The sequence below is a fragment of the Moschus berezovskii genome, chromosome 24 (genome assembly GCF_049115385.1).
Source record: "Moschus berezovskii isolate FMDL1 chromosome 24, NW_MosBer_1.0, whole genome shotgun sequence".
In the NCBI taxonomy this organism is placed as follows: Eukaryota; Metazoa; Chordata; class Mammalia; order Artiodactyla; family Moschidae; genus Moschus; species Moschus berezovskii.
The window spans coordinates 60,876,913-60,887,608 of record NC_142483.1 but is presented as its reverse complement, the minus strand read 5'-3'; the positions used below and the strand labels follow the sequence as shown (position 1 = coordinate 60,887,608).

The following is a 10,696-nucleotide window of genomic DNA, read 5'->3' as shown; positions in this document are numbered from 1 at the left end:
GAAACCACTACTATTAACATATGACCAGAGTTGGCAGTTGAGATAACAACTATTTCTTATTCCCACCCAGGTGGATCCCTACCTTCTCTTACATTGAAGCTCTATCTTAAAACATTTAACTATTTATCTAAACTTCAATTCTTCCTGGTATCCCCCTACCACCTACAACAAATTTCTAGCTTTGTGTTCTCAATGAAAAAGCGAGTACAAGAACATAAATCAATTTTTTTGCATGGATGTACCAATTTGTTGATGACTATGATGACTCTCAAAATTGGTCTGTGGCACATTTGTCTTTCTTCTAACTGTAGATTCTGCATGCTCACTGTGGTACTTTTCACCTTTTCCTTGGAAATTATGCAAAACCAAAGCTTTGTAACTGAGTTTGTCCTCCTGGGGCTTTCACAGAATCCAACCATGCAGAAAATAATATTTGTTGTATTTTTGTTCATTTACATTACAACTTTCTGGGGCAACTTGTTAATTGTGGTGACCATCAGTAGCAGCCCAGCACTCCAGGGCTCCCCCATATACTCCTTCCTGGCTTTTCTGTCCTTCCTGGATGCGTGCTTCTCCTCCGTCATTGTCCCAAAGATGATTGTGGACTCTCTCCTTTGTAGGAAAACCATTTGCTTCGAAGGCTGCATGACCCAGCTCTTTGCTGAACACTTCTTTGCTGGGGTGGAGATGATTGTCCTCCAGCCATGGCTTATGACTGTTACGTGGCCATCTGCAAGCCCTTGAACTATTTTTCTATTATGAGCCGCAGACTCTGTGCCTTTCTGATGGTGGTTGCCTGGATAGGGGTCTTTGTTCATTCCATGATACAGATTTTCTTCAGTTTCCAACTGCCCTTCTGTGGCCCCAATGTCATTCAGCACTTCATGTGTGACTTGAACCCACTGCTGAAGCTTTCCTGCACTAACATTCATATCTTTGGCCTTTTGGTGGTCATCATCAGTGGGTTTATCTGCATTCTAATCTTCTCCTTGTTGCTTGTCTCCTTTGGGGTCACCCTGTTGTTTCTGAGAACCCATAGCTTTGATGGGGATCAGAAAGCCCTCCCCACCCATGGTGTGGGGGAGCCAACCCCACATTGCTGTTGTGGTTTTGTTCTTTATCAAGTGCATATTTATGTATGGTCAGTTCAGTTCAGTTCAGTCGCTCAGTCGTGTCCGACTCTCCGCGACCCCATGAATCACAGCACGCCAGGCCTCCCTGTCCATCACCAACTCCTGTAGTTGACTCAAAATCATGTCCACAGAATCGGTGATGCCATCTAGCCATCTCATTCTCTGTCGTCCCCTTCTCCTCCCGTCCCCAACCTTTCCCAGCATCAGAGTCTTTTCCAGTGAGTCAACTCATCGCATGAGGTGGCCAAAGTATTGCAGTTTCAGCTTTAGCATCAGTCCTTCCAATGAACACCCAGGATTTATCTCCCTTAGAATGGACTGGTTGGATCTCCGTGCGGTACAAGGGACTCTCAAGAGTCTTCTCCAACACCACAGTTTAAAAGCATCTATTCTTCAGCAATCAGCTTTTTTTCACAGTCCAACTCTCACATCCATACATGACCACGGGAAAAACCATAGCCTTGACTAGATGGACCTTTGTTGGCAAAGTAATGTCTCTGCTTTTTAATATATTATCAAGGTTGGTCATAACTTTCCTTCCAAGGCGTAAGCGTTTTTTAATTTCCTGGCTGCAATCAGCATCTGCAGTGAATTTGGAGCCCCAAAAAATAAAGTCTGACACTGTTTCCACTGTTTTTCCATCTATTTCCCATGAAGTGATGGGACCAGATGCCATGATCTTTGTTTTCTGAATGTTGAGCTTCAAGCCAACCTTTTCACTCTCCTCTTTCACTTTCATCAAGAGGCTTTTGAGTTCCTCTTCACTTTCTGCCATTAGGGTGGTGTCATCTGCATATCTGAGATTATTGATATTTCTCCCAGCAATCTTGATTCCAGCTTGTGCTTCTTCCAGCCCAGCGTTCCTCATGATGTACTCTGCATGTAAGTTAAATAAGCAAGGTGACAATATACAGCTTTGACATACTCCTTTTCCTATTTGGAACCAGTTGGTTGTTCCATGTACAGTTCTGACTGTTGCTTCCTGACCTGCATACAGGTTTCTCAAGAGGCAGGTCAGGTGGTCTGGGATTCCCATCTCTTTCAGAATTTTCCACAGTTTATTGTGATCCACACAGTGAAAGGCTTTGGCATAGTCAATGAAGCAGAAATAGATGCTCTTCTGGAACTCTCTTGCTTTCTCCATGATCCAGTGGATGTTGGCAATTTGATCTTTGGTGCCTCTGCCTTTTCTAAAACCTGCTTGAACATCTGGGAGTTCACGGTTCACATATTGCTGAGGACTGGCTTGGAAAATTTTGAGCATGACTTTACTAGCGTGTGAGATTAGTGCAATTGTGTGGTAGTTTGAGCATTCTTTGGCATTGCCTTTCTTTGGGATTGGAATGAAGACTGACTTTTTCGAGTCCTGTGGCCACTGCTGAGTTTTCCATATTTGCTGGCATATTGAGTGCAGCACTTTCACAGCATCATCTTTCAAGATTTGAAATAGCTCAACTGGAATTCCATCACCACCACTAGCTTTGTTCGTATTGATGCTTTCTAAGGCCCACTTGACTTCACATTCCAAGATATCTGGCTCTAGGTCAGTGATCACGTTATCGTGACTATCTTGGTCGTGAAGATCTTTTTTGTACAGTTCTTCTGTGTATTCTTGCCACCTCTTCTTAATATCTTCTGCTTCTGTTAGGTCCATACCATATGTACGGTCTTCATATTCTTTCTGCTTTGACAAAATGGTAGCCATATTTTACACCATCCTAACTCCCTTGTTCAATCCTTTGATTTACACTTTCAGAAAAAAAGAAGTGAAAAGTGCCATGAGGAAAGTGTGGATTAGGATAATGGTGGTTTCTAATGAAAAATAAAACATTTAACATTGAATAAAAAATTCAAATTTTCATAGCAGACAAAAATTTTATATGGATAAGCATTGTCTGACAGGGGTTGACTGTGTGGAAAACAGTAAACTGTGTAAAATTCTGAAAGAGATGGGAATACCAGACCACCTGACCTGTCTCTTGAGAAACGTGTATGCAGGTCAGGAAGCAACAGTTAGAACTGGACATGGAACAACAGGCTGGTTCCAAATAGGAAAAGGAGTACATAAAAGCTGTATATTGTCACCCTGCTTATTTAACTTATATGCTGAGTACATCATGAGGAATGCTGGGCTGGAAGAAGCACAAGCTGGAATCAAGATTGCTGGGAGAAATATCAATAATCTCAGACATACAGATGACACCACCCTTATGGCAGAAAGCGAAGAAGAACTAAAGAGCCTCTTGACGAAAGTGAATGAGGAGAGTGAAAAAGTTGGCTTAAAGCTCAACATTCAGAAAACTAAGATCATGGCATCTGGTCCCATCACTTCATGAGAAATAGATTGGGAAACAGTATAAACAGTGGCTGACTTTATTTTTCTGGGATCCAAAATCACTGCAGATAGTGATTGCAGCCATGAAATTAAAAGACACTTACTCCTTAGAAGGAAAGTTGTCACCAAGCTAGACAACATATTAAAAAGTAGAGACATCATTTTGTCAACAAAGGTCCGTCTAGTCAACGTTATGGTTTTTCCAGTGGTGATGTATGGATGTGAGATTTGGACTATAAAGAAATCTGAGCACAGAGGAATCGATGCTTTTGAATTGTGGTTTTGGAGAAGACTCTTGAGAGTCCCTTGGACTGCAAGGAGATCCAACCTGTCCATCCTAAAGGTAATCAGTCCTGGGTGTTCATTGGAGGGACTAATATTGAAGCTGAAACTCCAATATTTTGGCCACTTTATGTGAAGAGTTGACTCATTTGAAAAGACCCTGATGATGGGAAAGATTGAGGGCAGGAGGAGAAGGGAATGACAGAGGATGAGATGGTTGGATGGCATCACCGATTCGATGGACATGGGTTTGGGTGGACTCCGGGAGTTGGTGATGGACAGGGAGTCCTGGTGTGCTCCAATTCATGTGGTCGGAAAGAGTTGGTCACGGCTGAGCGACTGAACCTAACTGAACTGTAAGTAATATAATATTATAAAAAATAGCATAAGTTCTAGGAAATAGTTTAGTTTTAATTCTTAGATCACTTATGAAGTGTGATTTGGCAATTCAATATCCTCTAATGGAAATTAAGAAGACTTGAATTTTATGCTTACTTAGAATCTAAAAGTAAAAAATGAATGAAAAAAATTACTGTCACTTCTGGCTTCTCGTTTGATATTTTGGGAAATATTTCTGGAGGGAAGGCAAAATTGTCTTAGAGATTAATTTTTACATATATAAATATATGTAAATATATGATATACACATATATCAATGAACTATTTGCCCAACCTAATGTATCTGCTGTAAAACTGAAAATAACAAAACATTGTAAATCAACTCTATTTAAAAAATAAATAAACAATAGAAAGAAAAGCATTAACATATTAATGTTTCAAAGTTACCAAAGAACTATAATTATTGCTGACATTAGCCCTTTAATATTGATAACTATAATTCACACTTTGAAAGTGAAAGTGATGTTGCTCAGTCATGTCCAACTCTTTTGTGACCCCATGGACTGTTGCCTACCAGGCTCCTCTGTTCATGGCTTTTCCAGGCAAGGGTACTGGGATGGCTTGCCATTTCCTTCTCCAGGGGATCTTCCTGACCCAGGGACTGAACCCTGTTCTCCCACATTGCAGGCAGATGCTTTACCATCTGAGCCACCAGGGAAACCAGTTCAGATGTTGATACATTGATATAACACAAACAAGAGTAGTTAACCACACTTATTTCATCTATGGGCTTTCAACTGCCTTCAAAGATGTCCAGGCCTCTAGAAGAGATAGACTTAAACAAAGTTTATGTGGAAGTTAACAGAATTACCTCAAGTCAAGTCATATGAGTTGAAGTTTAACCAATTGTCCCCAAGGCTTGAATTTGCCCTTGGACTGTTTGAGCTAGGTAGCTCATTGCATATCACTTGGGATTGGTTTGGAAGACATGGATTCCTTGGAGCTCCTGAGCCTTAAAGCCTACCTTAAGCATTTGCAAACTGTTGTGTGAATTTCTATAAATATCCAGTACAGTAAAAATAAAACGCTTAGCCTCTTGAGTTTTCACACAAAAAAAAAAAAAAAGAGAGAGAGAGAGTGATACAGTGGGAAGGAAGATGGCCACAGAGGCATTTATGTCTCAGAGTGTAGGAATAGTTTACTCCAGTTAAGTTTCCAAGAACTGAATTAAGAAATTCACTCCATTTTCAGAGCATTCTCTCTGCTCCAAAACAGACCTTGCTGTTCTGCCTGACCCAGTGTTTCCAGGAAGGAGCTGTGTGGCTACATGAAGAGTTCCCTTTCTTCATAAACTCTTTACATCCCATCATCACTTGTGATAGAAGGCAATGATAAATCTCAGTGAAGTATAGTTTGTGTGTTTTATTCAGTTCAGTTCAGTCACTCAGTCGTGTCCGACTCTCTGCGACCCCATGCATCACAGCACGCCAGGCCTCCCTGTCCATCACCAACTCCCAGAGTTCACTCAAACTCATGTCCACAGAGTCGGTGATGCCATCCAGCCATAAAAATATGGAACGCTTCACGAATTGTTTTATTCAAGCTTCACATAATTCACCTTCTAAGTAAATGAAAGTTGAAGATATGAAAAATGCATTCCATTGGAAGTCATCTGTTTGGTGGTAAGAAAAGAGGTAAGTTTCTCAATCTGTCTGAAATTTTTTCTTCTGTTCTGTGCTTAGTCTCTCAGTCATGTCTGACTCTCTGTGACTCCATGGACTGTAGCCTGCCAGGCTCCTCTGTCAATGAGATTCTCCAGGCAACAATACTGGAGGGTGTTGCACTCTTCCAAGGGATCTTCCCAACCCAGAGACTGAACTCAGGTCTCCTGTATGGCAGGCTGATACTTTGCCATCTAAGAACTAATCTCTTGGAATCTATACTCAGTGTGTCTTCTAATAAATGACAGAGCTCCTGGGGACTGTTTCTACCAATGAAGAATTATGGTGGTTCAGGTTTCCTAGGCCTTCCCTGGACTGAGCACATGGCTGAACTACCTTTCAAAGGCACCTCTGCTCACAGAGGATGCAAACCACCGAATGAAGGCCAGCTTGGCAGAAGTTTCTCTCTTGGTGAGCTCCTGGTTCAAAGTCTGTGGTCAGTGCTGATTCTTCTGGGACAGAGTATGAAATTGGGCTCACTTTCTACACACCTGGGTTTTCAGGATCCTTAACAATCGTTGTGACAACAAACAACAACAATATCTCTTTAATTGGGGTAAGTGATGGTGTGGTTGTTCAGGAAGAAAGAAGCTGAACTGTCGGATGAAATCTCAGATAAAACGATTTTCTCTAAGATGTTTCTCTCCTTCCCACTCTATGTCTTTCTATATCCCATCCCCGACTCCTCTTTTCCTGGAACCTGCTCACTTTTCTCTCCTGTTCTGAATACATTAGTCTGCTTCTTTCCTCCTCTTCACTATTATCCAGTTAGATCTTTATTTTTTTGCTTTAATATTAGCCTCAGCATGTAGTTTAATGCACTTGGTTTTGGAGTCAGGACAGAAATTTAAGATATCAATCGCTATCCTTCTCTCATGACTCATGATTTCTCTTTTCTAAGATGCAATCTATGTGTTGATTAGAATTTGATATTTTATATGAGATGTAGGGTGAATGCTAAGAGAAAGGCTATGTAGTAACATCTGTTTCTAGTTCTAACCTAAGTGCCTTAATTAAAACACTCTGTATCACAGGCCATGCTTTGTAAATAGAAATGGATGAATCACATGGCCAATCCAGTTACCTTGGATGTATGTCAAATGAAATAGCACAAGCAAAAACTTGTTTGAATGATAAGATTATGGAAAAATAATAATATTTAATCCTGAATTGCCTTATTCAATTATATATATATATATATATATACACACACACACACATATATATGGAACATAGGAGATAGAGGCAGATGGTTATTTAACTTAGGAAAAATGGGAAAAAATTGTCACCAAATATATTTGAATCAGTTAACAGTTCAGTAGGTAAAAGTAAAATGTAATGATCAAGGAAGAAAAAGACCTTCTACTACCATGATGCCCTCCAAAATCAAAGAGGCAGGGTGGTCCAGAAAAGTTTGGAGATAATGGCTGAATTCAAAAATAAAATTCTCAGGTAGTATTGATTTAAACTAATGAATACATCCTTCAATGATGCTTTCCTGTTCTTATGTCCCTAAACCTTCTCTTTGCTTACTTAAAATAAAATAGAATTAATTGAACTGGATGTCATGGTTGTCTGTTACCTACCCAAGATTTGTCTCTTAAAACGATTGGATTTAATTAGAGTGCAGTTTTTAACGATGGGAGTATCTATTTTTCCTGAAGCAATGCATGTTCCCTTTCTAAAAATATTTAATTACTCTTCTATCCTAACTCCTTCTCTTCTCACGGCAAAGGTCTCCCTCTCTTCTGTTTTTATCCCTTACTGGAAACTTAATGTATTAAAATTAAATAATCATTGATTTATTTTCTTTTTAAAATAATCAGCAGAGAAAATTGCAACTTCCTTTCAGAGTTTGTAATTACTGTGATATTTCTTATTTCTCATACTGAACTAATATTTTAGCTCAACTGCAAGGAAAACCTAATTGTATTTAGATGTGTAACTTTACTAGAGTTAAATAGTTTGATTTACTGATACTGGTATATTTATCTTACTTAGGGAAACTCTTTATAAAGTTTTTGAATATTTAATTTTCAGAAAACTTTGTTGGAAATTTCAGTTTAACTCAATTAAATCCATAATTTCACTTATTTCCCATGTTTAAACCTTTAACGACCAATCAACTTATTTTCTAGGATATTTCTGATATGGAGTTAAAATTCACTTGGTATTATTGCAGAGTTGTGTGTAGCTTTTGAATGATTAAGAATCTTACATAGAGAAGTGGTATCCCTCCAATGTCATCGTGAGGAGGTTGAGGACGTCTTTCCATGCTCTATAAGGTGACTCCAGATATGAGTAGGTTCTCAGTACACATTTGATCACTGAGTTGATGGTGTTTTTGAATCACTAAAGAACTGATGATTAATCAGAAAGAGGAAGTGTATGTCAAAATTCACATTAAAATGTGTTTAATTTGACATTAAATTTTAAAGGCATGATTGACTAAAACTGAAATAGGAGTTTAAAATTGATAGAGTTTATGGCATAATGTTGAAAAAACAAGAGCTCAAAACTTAAGGATATCAAAAATTAAACAGACATAATATACAAAATTCAAAACAAATAAAACATAAGAAATTAAAATGTACAAAAATATTATACTCTATTGCTAATCAAAATATATATTTCATAATTTTAATTGTGTTAACTAAGCAAATATAATAATGACTCAAATTAATTTTTTATTTATAATTTGTGCCATATTGTTATAGTTTTATAAACAATGGAAAATGACCTAATTTGTACATAAAAATATTTCATGTGTGTGTGTGTGTATATACATACACACACATATTTATATAGATATACATTTGACAACCCAGCAGAATGTGCAAGTAACTGACTTTTACTTGTGGTTTATGGGCTCTCCTGGTGTATCAGATAGGAAAGAATCTGCCTGCAATGCAGGAGACCTGGGTTTGATCCTTGGGTCAGAAAGATACCCTGGAGAAGGGAATGGTAGCCCACTTGCCTGGAGAATCCCATGGATAGAGGAGCCTTGTTGGGTTCATGGCGTCACAAAGAGTCTGGCAGGACTGAGTGACTAACACCACCATGGGATTGATTAAGTACGAATTTTTGAAGGGCACTTTTCTCACCCTGTAATACATTGCAAACTTTGGAAATTTTATTATGCAGATATGCCCATAAAATAATTAATTTTCTAATAAATAGTAAAGCAACCAAATTGAAAGATTATTTGAGAATAGTGTCAATAATTATGGGCTTCCCTGGTGGCTCAGTGGTAGAATATGCTTGCAATGCAGGAGATGTGGGCTTGATTCCTGGGTCAGAAAGATCTCCCAGAGAAGGAAATGGTCACCCATTCCAGTATTCTTGCCTGGAAAATCCCATGGACAGAGGTGCCTGGTGGGCTACAGTCCATGTGACTTAAAATAGTGATATTTATATTAGCAATCCCCTGGGCATATATTTGATTAAACTATTAAAATAAGCACAAGCTATATGAGATGAGTTTATTAAAAATATTTTAATTAAGATGAAAATTTGGAAAAGCAAAAAGGAAATGGTAGAATTTGTATTTAAAGATTTTGATATGTTAATTTTGGACTCCCCTGATGGCTCAGCAGGTAAAGAACCTGTCTGCAATGAAGGAGACCTGGATTTGATATCTGGGTTGAGAAGATCCCCTGGAGAAAGTAATGGCAACACACTCCAGTATTCTTCCTGGAGAATACTGTGGACAGAGGAGCCTGATGGAGTCCATGGTGTCACAAAGAGTCAAACATGACTGAGTGACTAACATCATGTTTATTTATAATTGCTAAGTAGATAATTACACTACAATACAGTTTAGCTAACACAGAAAAGGCTTTTAAATTTAAAAAAGGAAAATCAGAAAATATAATAAGATGATTGAAATTATATAGATATATGTATATAAGGAAAAAGTAAAGGAGAGCAAGAATATGTATTTTTATGTTGAATTTCTGAAATACATTTTTAAACTTACATTTTAAAGAGATAAAAATTGAAAGAATGCAATTTTCTAGATGACAGTGGTGGGAGAATCAGATATGAAGGAGGATAGTACATGGGTTACAGAAATATAGAAAGTGAAATAACAGGTTGAGTCCACAGAATGTGAAATTTACTAGCATGCATCTAACATATGTAATGGTTTGTATCAAATATATAGCAATTTTCCAAAATATTGTTAGCCTCAATGATTTGCTCAAATATTTCATGTGCCCTAACTGGCAACGAAGGTAAAGTTATAGCTGCATTGAACCTAAAGATGGAAAAATGAGCTTTTTTCTTAAGTATCACCCAACAAAGATACTGAAGAGATCAGGAATAATGGCGACAAACTGTTGTTCAAATCAAGACATGTATTCACTCAGGAGAGAATCTCCATATGTACTATTTCTAAATTATGTAAGGATATTATTATCATTAACTGATGTGCATACACATTATATTCACATATATGTATCATATGCATATGCTTAACAATGTATCTGTTAGATTCTCTGTCATATAAAGACTGTCAAGGCATTAAAATGATCTGATCAAGATCATAAAGCAAATTCACTGGTTTTCGGACCATGGCAGAGTGCACAATCACTTGAGAGCTTCCCTCACTACACACACACACACACACACACACAAATTGGCAACCCATAGGAAGACCTTGAATCAATGCCAATGTTTAAAGCATGTCAACATTAAAAAAAAAAAATCCTGAGTGAGTACAGTGCATGAAAACTTTGAGAAACACCAAGTTATATGTTTGATGAAAATAGAACTCTAAAAATTGCAATTCTGCATCCAAATACATTGGCAAGTCACAATTTCTCCAACTTTTTTTTCCAGATGAACCACTTCTCAGCTGTGCCTGTTCTATATTCACCCAAACC

At 38.0% G+C, this 10,696-nt stretch overlaps 1 pseudogene; it reads left to right on the top strand.

Moving 5' to 3' along the window:
• The first annotated feature begins 357 nt into the window (after positions 1 to 357).
• Positions 358 to 2,959, top strand: LOC129547646 (olfactory receptor 4C15-like; annotated as a pseudogene).
• Positions 2,960 to 10,696: the final 7,737 nt, after the last annotated feature.